The sequence below is a fragment of the Fulmarus glacialis genome, unplaced genomic scaffold, assembly GCF_000690835.1.
Source record: "Fulmarus glacialis isolate BGI_N327 unplaced genomic scaffold, ASM69083v1 scaffold7022, whole genome shotgun sequence".
NCBI lineage: Eukaryota > Metazoa > Chordata > Aves > Procellariiformes > Procellariidae > Fulmarus > Fulmarus glacialis.
This window is the reverse complement of record NW_009195866.1, coordinates 465-14,142: the sequence shown is the minus strand read 5'-3', so window position 1 is coordinate 14,142 and position 13,678 is coordinate 465. Positions and strand designations below refer to the sequence as shown.

Below are 13,678 nucleotides of genomic sequence, written 5' to 3'. Positions count from 1 at the left end.
AGTAAGGTAGGAAAATGAGGGTTGCATTCAAGTACCTAAAAAAGTGAGGAGAGAGGTGGTACTGCTACACTTCCTTGTATAAGTTTCTGTGGGCTTACTGTTGGCATGTTTGTTAAGAGATGGGTACAGTTTCCTGCCTTTTTTTAATACATATAGAGCTCCAGTCTTCTTATCTGCTGAAAATATGAATGGAATAATAATTTAAATAAATTTGTAAATATTTTCATAGATTTTTTTTAAAGAACACTTTGTTATTTCCTTGTTCCACATTTAAAATTTGGGGGCATTGTCATTTTCTTTCTTTTGTAGACCTTGAAGGACTCTGCTGCTGAGCATAGAAAGACAGGAGAAAGGGAGAGCCCAAGTAGCCGTATTCTCATGTTCTGCAACAAAGCACCGAAACGGGTCAGTCCCACCAGCAAACTGAAGCACTAGCTGAGGAAAAAGTACAATCTTGGTTTAAGAGAGAGCACGATTTTCCTTTAGTGGGCTTTCTTTGCTCTTCAGAGACCAGGTTCTCCCTGTTTTTAACACATAAGCCTCCAAAATAACTTGATATAGATAGATTGTAAAATCTTGAAATGAAATGCCCAGGAACAGAGTACCACCTCAACATGAACTAGTATGTCACTGCCTTAACGCTTAGAGTAACATTTAAGACAGACACCCGGGGGGAAAAAAAGAGAAAAAAGAACATAGAGAATTTCTTTGGGCATATTATGAAAAAAGTGTTTTCTACTCAAGTCATGCAAAAAGGAAGAAAAGGTCTTTGTGAAACACACTTCACCAGTTTGGAACACACACTAAACAATTTCACTTCAGAGCTTTCAGTAAATTATTTTGGTGAATGTTACTGAATAAAGGAAACCTGCACTGGAAATTCCTTCAGGAACATAAGCCCTTTCATGTTTCTCAGCTAGGCTTTTCGGCTTTCATTTCTGGGCTATTGCTGCTTCTCTCTCAGTCTCTTTCTGTGCCCCTAGTCCATTTTGTCTGCTTCCTACACCTCACAGACTGCCCTTAGCATCTGCAATGCCTATCATCTATTCAGCATCAAAACCCTCTCAGAAACATCTTTGTAGCAACAATCTCTCTCCCCTGATTCTACTACCCACATATTCAACATCTACAGTTCAAGAAAGGTGCATATTTCAAAGCATTCACCTTGAAAAAAAAACCCCATAGACTGAAAACTCTAAGGCTGACTCTGCTTTCTGACTTCAGTGCCAAGGGAGCGTTCACAGGGCGAGCTCCCACAGAACAGCCTCCTGGCACCACAGCAGGAAACCAGCAGCACCACTGCAGTGGGAGAGAAAAAGGAATAGGCGAGGCTGAAAAATCAAACACTTTGCTTTAGACGAAGCCATATGAACCATCTTAAGGAATGGACGTTTGGGCTGCCTAAGTAACCCAAGTCTTTTCCCTCCTCATTTGCTACTGTGTTCCAGAAATGCAGTTATAGGAAAGACTTTTTACATAGATCTGCCTGCCAGAAATGACATTGTGCTTCTGTTCAGGTCTGCAAAATTGCAGGGGGAACCAGGCAATGAAGTCACAGAAATTGTTTTCATGCACTGGAAAAAATCAAGAGTTTATGAAAAGGCCTCTTTTACTCTGAATAAACTTTACTACGTAAACCTAAAATGCATATATTAGAATACCGGCGCTAGCCATTGTCCCTTTGCAACAGCTGGCAGGGGTTACGCTCTAGTGCTTATTTCTTACGGACCAAAGAAGGAACAAGACACGCTTTCACTCTAATCAGTGAGTTATAATGTGCATTGACAATACTACTTGCTATGTAGACAAATTCACAATATTTTTTTTCATATATTTGGAAACAAAAAGGTAGGGATACAAACACAGCTGTTATTTCACAGAAGGCTCAGGACACAGCAAATCAAAATTAAAAAATGAAAAAAAAAATTAGTTTTAAAATGTGCATCTTTTCTTCTACTTCATCTGAGAAGAGAAATGCTCCTCCAAACTGTGGTTCATAAATGAATGCCTGCCTTCCTCCCTCTTGTAAATAGAATCAACATGTTGAAGATGATACAAAAATTAACTATAGCTAAATAGGTCTCGGATTAACACATGCTCCTTTTTCTCATCGACAGGACAGAATTATGATCATAACAGGTTATGAAGCAAGGAACAACTATAAAGACTGAAAAGTCACGTTAAAGTATTTGCGCTTGTTACAAACCAAACTCCCAAGCCATTACCCAGAAAAAGCTCTAAATCAAATGCTTTGCCAACATTTGGTACATTGATACTCTACCGTGTATTAGCACATAAACAGGACAGTGTGTTTTATGTCTCTCAAGAAAGGAACATTTTCTGTTTCTTCAGATGCTAATTAAAAAGAAGTGCTAAATTGGGGATGTGTCATATAGCCTTGAAATAAGTATTTCTTCACATTTATAAAAGAATTTTCCACTCAGAAAAATCCCAAAGACCTTATCCCAAAGACCTTAACACACTGAAGCATAGTACTAGCTTTATGAAATGTTAACAATAAATATGTTAAATAATGGGAAAATAAGTGAAAAATTACGTATTTCTTTAAAATTAAATTTTGGATAGGCACAAAGTCAGATAGCCTGATCATCATCAGACTATCTTAGAAACAAGTTTTTAATTAAATAGTTTCAGTTTAATACTATATCATTTTATCTCCTTATTTTTTTCACTGCTGGATAACTTGAAAAGTTACTTCATGATAATAGTATATCTTATATCAGATAGTACAAATCTGAAACATTAATCCATCTAACAGCTGGTGGCAGATCAGCTATTCATTCAACAAACCTCAGTTAGACTATCACAATCAACACTTACAAACTATCTCTCCTTCAGTAACACATAGAGATTTACTTGAGTATCAACTATTACATCAGAAACCCTGGGAAAATAAATGAAGTTTTCTTTCTCAATAAAAGGAATATTCAAAATGAAAATATATTTCAGACCCCTTCTTTCATCAAAAGTGTTTAGACTTTACACTAGCCACATTTCTTCCATCTGCCACTGCCTCTCATTTTACGATCATGCTATTCAGACAGACCACTCTATTTCACAGCAATCCTTTCAAACTTCTAAGTGAAGATCCACATCCAAGCGTGGAGTCTAATTAGATCCCAAGGTATCCATACTTTACGTGCCAAAATAATTACAAAAACATATTAGAAGCAGAGAACCGTAGAGTTCTTGATTTGCATTTACTCAGTTTTAATGATCACTTCATTTTCTTAAATACTAGCAGGGATATAGAAAAATGTATTTTATTTTGTACTAGAAAATGTGGTCTACGAGACCATTGGGGAAATTGAAAACTGTCTGTTGAAAGCTGAGTCCTAAACTCTGTAGTTTTAAAGGTGTTGTCTTTTGATAGGGAACAAAATTCTTTATCTGTAAGAACTGTAATTTAGTTTTTCTGTTCTGTGTTTCACTGCAGAAATAAAAATAGAATGCACAAAATCCCACTGGATAATTTGGAAAAAAAAAAAAAGGATAAAAATTTGGTAAAAGTGACTATAGGGTTAAAAACAACTCCTAGGCAAAAAGCTAGTTCTTTTTCTTTTTTTGCATAAAGTATATATTAAATTACACTTTATTTGCTTTGGCTCCTAGAGTCAGATTACAGGTGAGAAGAAAACACGAAAGGGTGAATTTTTCAATAATCCTAGTAATTTCAAATGTCAACCTTCTTCCTTCTTCTTATCTGCTTGTTCTCACTTCTTCCCTATGCCTGGTTCCTCTATTTTGATGTATACTTTTCAAAGCAGCTGCTACAGGACAGTGACTTCAAATGAACAACAGTACATCATGGAAAAGCTTATTTTGGTTCAAACAAAAGAATACGGCAATCATTGTTCATGTGACAATATTAATGAGAATTAAGTTGTAAATCTTACTAAGCAGGCAAATATCTGTTCTCAAATTGCTGGACCTGCAGAAAACTGAACACACATACATGTCCCATGGCAGCTCTTGAACCTAAACAGACTTACCAAAGCTGTAGTGACATCATTTACGGTGTACAAAGGCGTTCCAGAAGAATTACATGTAGTTCACCAAAACCAACTATGAAAATTTTAAGATACCGCAGCTGCTTTGCAGAACTTGGAAAACACAGTTATAAAATAATTGACATAGTGTTTCTGATGTCATTAACAAGCTGTAAGAACAGCCTGATTCACGTTCTCCAAGACACGAATGATCTGTCTTTAGCTGACCAAAATCCAAACCGTTCTGGAACAGAGTAATTCATGGAAGATAATTTACAGCATTAAAATGTTACCAAAGCTGTACCCTTAGTCACTATGTCTTTCCTTCAAGTACGAAGCTTGTCATCATTGGCAGGGAAATGGCTACAAATCTCGACAGGCAAATGGCTACAAATCTCTAGAGATACTCCAAAATAACAAGAGGGAAATTCATGGAAAACTGCAATACCTCATGGCCCACACTGCTGAACGGTTACAGTATTTCTAAAACATGCTAGGAACTGAATGAAGCCACTAAACTGACCAAAAGCATATGGAAGTGTCTTCTTGATGAAACGTTATGTCAATATTCCTCTAGTCCTTCTCTAGCACTTTCTGTGCTAGAGTTCTCTAAGAGACAGCAACCCATAAGAAAAGTAGAGACGTTATTTTGGACGAATACTTCCTGCAGTACTTCCTTCCCCAGTTGCAAGACAAAAGCAACTACAGGAAAAAAAAAAAAAACCCTCGGTAAGATAAAATCAGAAGCCACTCCAATAGAGCAGCCAGGTAGTCACTCCCAAGCTGCAGTGAACGGAGATGAAGAGAAGCCAAGTGCCTTGCATGTGCAAAAGTACCATTAAAAAAATCAAGACTTGGGAGAGGAGCTTCTGAATACCAGATCTGCCCATTTAGTATCATGTTACAAAGCTTCTCCTTGAAAACAGGCAAATACAGAGGACTCTGCCCAGAAATGGTATAAATTATGATAGATGACATTCTTTATGCATTTTTCCCTGGCTTTAAGAATTACTAGCTCTTCCAATACTGAAAAAGAAAGAAGGGAGCTTTTAGAGCACCAAGGAACTGCAAATCCTGCACTCTATCTTGAAAAAAAGACATTGCTATGTGCTCTGTTCAGGTAGATTGAGACGTATATGAAGCCAACACCATCCCTGTCTTCAGGATTCTATCATTTTTCACACACAATTTTTATGCGGACAGAAAATAGAACTAGCTGAAAAATTGCTATGGCTAAATGGGCACAATCCTCCACAATGTATGAAGTTAATAGTATATTAAGATGTTGATGCTTATCTTTACATACAAGGAACAATAAAAGGAAGTATCAATTTAGCCAAATCGGTTTTCCACTTAAAGCAGCACAAGTAAACATACGCACATACCACTAAAAATATGGACAAGTCTCAACAAGATGAGAAGTGTACTGAGGCTAAGGGGTGAAGATACATTCAAAATATGGACAACCACTTTAAAAAAAAGTATAAACATTTTAAATGTGTCCGAACTTTTCCCTCAATTTATTTCTTTATGGTCTAGCTTGGTAAGCATCATGCTAGAATCGAGCCTTGAGCAAAGAATTAAAAACAGTAGATGGAAAGGGCTTTAAGAAACAATTTGAGCGAGATATTTAATATGCAAGCCTTGTAACACTGCCCCAACTTGGAAGCATCTACAAACAGCGCAATCTCCTGCCTCTGGTGGCAGAATTTCAAGATTGCATTACCATGTGAAAAGGGCTTACAGGAGAGCGGAGTGTCAAAACAGCAGATCATTTTGAGTTTGGAACAAGGCAAGATACTATTGATTAGCTTGCCTCTACGCAAAGCAACAACTCCTACAGTTCTCAGCAATGATAACATGCCAAACACAGCCTGCAGAAGCTCAGGAGCTGAAAACAGCTGCCTTGTACAGAGAAAAGATACTGCTCTGATTAACTGAAGAAAAATGGATGGGTGGGGGAAGACGACAGCAATTTTTCAGCTGTCTGGTTGCAAGAGTCTTGGTCCTGAAGAAACACTTGACTATTACTGGAAAAATGAAAGCTGTGAAGTAGGTAAATATGCAAAGAGCTATATAGAATTTCAAAGCAAACAGAAATCCACATTTTATAAGATGGAAACAGAGTAATACAGTATTTTGGAACGACTGCTTTAGACACTTCATTACTATCATGTTTCCCCTATTCAGTCTCTAAGTAGATAGGAACCTCTTTCTTGGTTTCCACCAATACTGTTTTCTTTGACTTTATTGTCCTTGACAAATTCTCCCAGACTTGTAAACTGCTTTCTACATCTTATCAGAAGAGAAAGCTGGCTGGGAAAGTTACCGTTGCATTCCTTTCTTGCACACAGTTTGTTGAGAAGTGGTTCAAACACATTATCTACTGAGTCTTCCTTAAATTCACTTCTTGAATTGAGCTACTTACATATTGGGGGGAAAAAAGCAGCCCACCTTATTTGGGACTTCACAGCACACAGAAAAGCTATGGCTAGACAATGTAAGGCAGACAAGTAGTAAACTTCGTTATTTCCTCAGCTGACTGTAGAGAAACTGCCACCTACTCAATATATGGAAAATAAACAAGGAAATTATAAAGCAGTATTTAAAAATACCTGAAAATATTTCAGAAACCACTCCTGTTAAAAGCTGAGCAGATGCAAGCCCTAAAGGCCTCCATTTTAAATGGTAATGCCAATAAGTTCACACTTCCAAATATCAAAAAGCGGCATAGTTAAGAAAGCATAAGACTGAAACCAGAGATACAAGAAAAAGCAGAAAACTCTGCTTGTCCACATCCACTATTTTTTTCAGCAAAAACTCTGATTTCTGTTCAATCAGTTTCCTTTGCTTAGTTTATCTTTCTAAGTCTCCATCTCACATCGTCTTTGCATCTTACCACAAATATCTGTAGAAACACCTTACTGATAAAAGTCTATCTGCATAAAGCTGACATCATGACAGCTTCTTTACTATGGTAATTTTTATGTACTGAGTAGAGTACTTATGAATTATAAGAAAATTTAGTTATGTTTTGGACCAAGCAAATCACTGGAAGTTTTCTCTCCCCGTCTATATTCCAAAGAGTTCTTTTCTTTCAAAACTTGAAACAAAATTACTCCAAAATCCCACAAAAACCTATTAAAGTAGTTGGGGAAGGAACTGCTATGTCTGGGTGTTCAGGCTCTTCAACTTACATACTGCACAAGCTCCAGAGGTAAGTATGTGAATTCTTAAGCGTCATCTTGAAAAAAGCTCTGACACTATGCTTGTCACCTGGATCACCAGTTCTTCCTTATGACTTTTTAAACTTAGAAAGTGGTTCTGAGAAAATCCATGACTCTCACTTGCTGAGATAAGCAAGGTAAGCAGGACAAGCAATGAGATTAAATGAGTCACCTACACTCATAAGGACTAGAGCACATCTACTGCCATAAACTTAACTGTATATTCCAGCTTTTATTTGTCAGTTGTTATAAAACAACGTGATGCACAAGATTTCAAATACCTCACATATACAGATGTATGTATGTGCACTCATTAATATTAAAGAGAGACAAACCCAAAAATTTGAAAGAAAGTCAAAGAACCCACCTACATCTAGATGCAAATACGTGTAACAAACTGGTCAGATGTCTTTGCCAGGCCTTCAAAATGAGTGAACCAAAAGAACGAACTGAAGAAGAAATACACGCTAAGCAGGGTATTTTGTGAAACACGCACAGATATTGAGATCTCTATAGTATTGTATTTTAAACTTTCAGCAAACACGGGCCAAGAAGAAAACCAAAATGAATTAACATACATACTTCGGAATAGGTCAATGAAATATGTCCACACAAGCTTTATTAATGAAATCACAAGTTCAGTGAAGCCAAATGGACATCTCAACTGGTAAACAGAGTAATAAGAAACACTGTCATATCCAGTTAAAACAGATTTGCAAACAATAGGCAGCCTAACTAATGAGAAACATGAATGTAACTTACAAATTAAAGAGACCTTCAAGGTAAGAACAGCCCCAAAACACTCTCCACAAATTAAAAGACCTAAACCAATGGACTACACTATCAAGAAAAAGTTCTTTACATGTCAAAAATTAATCTATACATGAACTTAAGGAAAAGAAAACATACTTTCCCAGCTAAGGGAAGATGTCAATGCTGCAGACCACATCATAAACCCATGTCATGCCAGAGGGACTTCCAAGAAGACAGAAATCCCCAACCAAGCAAACAACAACAAAAAAACCCAAAGCAAATTTGGTGGCAAGTAGAGGAAATAGCATACAGCTTGTTTTTATTTAACCTATTTTTCTGTATGCCCTGAGCACATACTTGCATCTGCATTGCCAACAGTATTCAGAACATTTAAACAGAAACTTTACTTTTAAAATGCAGTAACATCACATTAGAAAGAAGCCCAAAATTTTAGCAAAAGCAAAGCACAAGCAGCTGTAAATACAAAAACATACATTAAATTAATTGCTATACCTTTCATTCAAAACTTTTAAAAATACCTTGTGCAAAGAAAATTTCTTCCCTTAAGCTTTTCCACTATCACATAGGATAACTAGCATCTTATACTTTTTTGTGCCTTCTTTAGCTTAGTGACAAGTTACAAAGCAGTGGAAAGATTATTACCAAGCACTACAGCCTGGACACAAGCAAACACAGGGTTACTTGGGCTCCAAACCAGTTATACACAAACTCTTTGAGCAACCCCCACATTGCTGCTCCATGGTCAGGAACAGACAACTACAGAAGAGTGTGGTCCTTATTTCTTGAAAAAAAATAAAACCAAAAAATCCCCTGGTGTGACCGTGGGATAAAGATGTCTCATTTTGTCTAGCTTTTCCTCTAGAATCAATGACAGTTGTGCTTTTATTCTGCTCTCCCTGGGGACGTCACAAGAAGGATAAAAGAGAATAACCAAAACGTCACTCTTTGCTGGCTGACTGCTGTATTACATCAAAGAAAGTTTCTCAACGGTTTCAGCAAAGATTGAATAGAAAATACACAGAATGGCAATCAATTCAAATTTCTCTCATCTCTCTGCATTGCACTAAAACATGTGCAACAGGGGTATCTAAAAATTATTTGCAGAATTTGAAAAGGTTAGTAGGGAAGCTACAGAGCAGCACATGAAAAGACTGGGCTGAAATGGAAACTATCACACCAGAGAGATGTGGGATTCTTCGACAATTCTTATTTAAATATTTGCATTATAAACATCTACACAAAACTTAGAATGTACTAATGACGTGAAGGTGAGACACCATCACCCTGAGGCACAGGGGAGGAGCAAGGTATCATACAGAAAGAAATGGAACCGAAATAATGGAAACAGTATGAAATTCAATAGAGCAAAATACAAGCTTGAACACTGCAGCAAGGATTTCTGTTAGAACCCAAAATATCATAATGAAAATTACTACAGAGGGCACTGAGCTGATCACAAAATGACTACAAGCCACCATCATCAGACAAAAACAAGGAGATGAAAACTTCTCTGCAGGAGATTTGGGGGAAAAAAAAAGTAACCGATTTTGGATGTTCTTTCAATTCTTTTTATAATTTTTTTATACATGCACACACACACAAAGAAATGCTTTAACATCTTCAAGCTGATGACTTAATACTGTCAGGTTCATTCATTCTGAAGAGTCTTTTATTTTGAAAGCAGATACACAGAAATCAATTAAATTATTCAAAGCAAAGCATTTATTCAATATAAGTATATGTAAAAGTAGAAGGCACAAGGAAAGCTGTATTATATGGCTTGTATTGAAAGACTGATTTAAAGCAGCTTTTTAGTCCACACGATGGAGAGCATTTACTGGTATCTTTTGCATAATTTTTTTATTTTAATATTATGCATGAAAAACTTTGAATCGAGTAAAAATAAGCATGATCATGAGAAAAACAGCAAAAATTACACAGACCTGTTGATAGCATGGCTGATTAATATAGAAAAAAACTAAAATTATTAAAATAATCTACCAGACATGACTAAATACGACCAAAAAATATAGCTACACGTGGTAAAAACAATGTGAAATAGGTCTCTTCATTTCAGAATGGTATCAGAATATGACAGCAAAAGGAGTCCGCCCTTTTCAAAGGGACCTACTTTTCCAAATACATTACCATTTCAAATTAAAATACTAAATATTTATATATGTATTTCTATCAATATTTAAAGTAACAACATAGGCTTTGTAGTAAACACTAGTTTTCTTACACCAACCTGCTTTTTCAAACCGGTATGAAAGTAACTGAGAATTTGTTTTTACTGTATTGGAGTCATATAATTTCATAATATAAAATGGCAAAACAGGTATTTCCTCTACCTAGCAGGGCATTTGCTAATTTGAACTCAACTTTTCTTTTGTCTGTATTTTGTTTTCATCAGCCAGCTACTTTCCACATTCTAGTTACCTCAAAACTAATTAATGATAAATTCCATGCAACTCCATAAGTCTTTTTAATAAATTACAAGAGTAGCTTTTATCATGAAGACCTGTCCAAAGAAACCTTATTATAAACGTGAGCTCAGAGATCCGTATGTGGTTATTTCTGGTCATATCTTGTATTGCATTAGTCTACTGTCTTTTTTTCAACCCCCAACCCCTACTGTCTTACTGGATTGAGCATTCAAGTTTTTTTACTCACTTCTGTGCTCCCTGAGACAACAGCTTTGTCCACGTTCACCGATAGCTGCTCTTCAGTCTGGCAGACTCCCAATGACCACTCCGCACAGCGGTGATGAGCCCAGCAATGACCTAATGCATTATGAAAGAAAAAAAGCTTTAGTTGTACAACTCTGTCAAGCATTTCCTGTAAGATTGGAACTTAGTTCTAGTAGTAAACACATGCCAAATGAAATGAATAGTCTCTCTTCCTCCCCTTTTCCTTCTTGCAACATTTAATGCCCTTATTATCACACACTGAATATATTGCAGTTACTATGAGACACTAACTATCATGCAATTTTTTTTTTTAAACGTAACACGCCTTCCTCTTCATTTCAGCACATTCTGTGTATCTGTTTCTAATTTTCAGATGCTCGATCATATAATCACAACAGTGAGGTGTATATGATTCTGTGATTCTATGACTTTATGATTCTATATGCAATGTTTGTGTGAGACACACACACATGGGAGTTACATTTGATCTTATATTTCACTGTAGATAACATTTGTCTGTGTATGTACTCTTATATAAGATTCCCAAGGACCGGATACAGATCTGTATGTTCATGTAGAACATGCTCACATGATGCTTTAGAATTCTACACAAAACTTTTAAAAGCTCAAAATACAGCATGAATAGAAACACCATATAAATGACTGAGAAAACTGTGTCAATACAACAAACACATTATAGAGATATAATTAGAAATGTTTATCTACATAACAAAAAAAATCAGAATTTGCAGAATTCAACAAGTATCTCTTAAAAGAAGTTTCTAATCCAATTCTGGGAAAAACAATGTAAATGATGTGTACTTCCGAAGGAATTCTGTGACATAGATTAGAAATGATGCTTTACATTAGCTGTTGAAATTAGGTACTTGGTAAACTTAATCATTCAGCAACAAAAAAACTCCCCCGAAAATCTCTGTAAGGGCTTGGGAAGAGTCGTCTACAAATAATAACAACTTAAAAAAATTTAGATTGATAAACCCCCCCGCCCATCCATACACACTATGGTATAACTATTTAAAACAAACCACTAAATGTTATTTTTTGTATTAATTAGACTTTGAAATGAGCTTCCACACTCCTGAAAGAATGACATTTATATTATTGCACAAATATATTTCCATTTTGAGGCAAAATACGTGAGTGGACTACCGGCATCAAAGCATTTGGACATAAGTGCTTTCTGAAAAAGTAATTCATAACTCAGTAAAAAGAAAAGTTCCATTAAAATGAAAGAGCAGATGACACTAGACAGTTTTCTGACAGAAAACCTGCAGATACTGGAAACGTGCAAGTGTATTATGCCTCTATTGTTCTAGCAATACTGCTCTTTTAAATCTTCCATTCCATTATTTCCAATAACCCTGCATTAGCAGCAGGAGATTAGGTAAGGCTACAGGATTAGGACTTTAAGAATTCAATTAAGCTGTGTCTCATTTCGTTTTCCTTTTCTCCCCAAAACAGAATCACGATACTGAAGATACTACTACCTGAACACCACTTCAGCAGTAGGTTACAAATATTTCCCTATACAAAGCTGACAAGAATTCTGGACAGTACTTGAAGAGGAGACTATACAAAACCACCACCTAACATTGGCAAAAGCTACAAAAGCATCATCAAACACTTGACGAACACCAGAGCACAGAAAACCAACATCTGAAAAACTTCACTCATTGTCATTGTAGCTACTGCACTACTACCGGATGGGAAAAAAAAGAGGATAGCAACATATCTTACCTGTTGGCTCAAATAAGGCTTGAACATCAATGTCGTCTGGTAAGCCAACTAAACTGAGTTCATCCCAGAATTTGACAACCTGATCGTCAGAAGCAGTTTGGGTGCTTACGCTTGTACATGATGCTACACTCGATCGAGATCTGTATCAGGGAGCAGAATAACAAACTTAAAACATTCTTTGTTCAATTAGCTAGATACTTGTAAATGATCCAAAACTCAGGGAAAGTGAATATACATTTTTCCAAACATGATAAAACATTAATCTACATGAACAAAAATCTTTCTTCCTCATACTTTAGTCCAACATTTTTCCCAATAACCAAGTTTTCAGTTAAAGCTGCTATTCAATAGATAAAAAAAAGTGCTTGGTAAAATGCCCCTTTCCCCAGCCTGTTCTCTTCCAGTTCTTCAGGACACACATGCTTCTTTTTTTAAAGTCCACTTCTGTTTAATATTAAAACTTGCCCAACCCTTAGAATGGAGAATTAGGTAACAGCAAGCAGTCTGTGTTACTCTGGGGAAGAAGAGATGTAGAAGGAAGAGAAGAGAGTGGTCTAAGTGGAGAGCACCAGCTGCAGCTTTCCTACGGCCCTCTCCCTGCAGTCTTAACAGCTGGGCCAGGGCACAGCACTGACAGTATCCTCAAAGGAGACTGCCACGGCCAGAGGTAAGGTGCCTGGATAAAATACAGCAACTATGGGGGGAAGGCAGAAAGAAAAACAGGACTGAAAAAGCTGCTTGGAAGTAAGTATCTTTATCCACTGCCACCAAGATGTTTTAAAAAAAAAAAAAAGGGGGGGTGGGGGGGGGGAGGACTGGGACAGGAAGAAAGGAGTGGGGGGGAATTGACAAATGTGATATTAAGACTACTATATTGTGCTGACATGCGAGGATCTAGTTTATAACCTTATTAATTTGTTCCCCAAATTCTAATCTCAACAGAAAACAATAAAACTCAGATTACTCTTAAAAAAAAAAAGAAACGATGATTCCTCCTCCTTTATTTCTTGCAGGCAAAAAAACTATCTTGGACATCTAAGGCCGTGCATTAGGCTTACTGATAAAAGAGACCTGATCTCATCTGATGCTTCAGCGGTTGGTAGGAAAGGAGGTGCTGCGCTTTCTATTAAGGTTCTTTAAACTTCATTTTTCTCCCCCATTAATAACTCAAATGTGTGCATTTTCTGTTACTTTGAGCTTCTAGAGTTGAGACAGCACA

The 13,678-nt window shown here is 36.5% G+C and overlaps 1 protein-coding gene across 1 annotated transcript in view; it reads right to left on the bottom strand.

Annotated features, from left to right (window-relative positions):
• The window catches only part of LOC104084400 (histone-lysine N-methyltransferase 2C-like), a gene marked incomplete at its 3' end in the record, with an annotated part of 117,587 nt that extends 105,004 nt beyond the window's left edge, over positions 1-12,583 (bottom strand). Inside the window, 2 exon segments of the mRNA XM_009588230.1 lie at positions 10,685-10,794; positions 12,460-12,583.
• Positions 12,584-13,678: the final 1,095 nt, after the last annotated feature.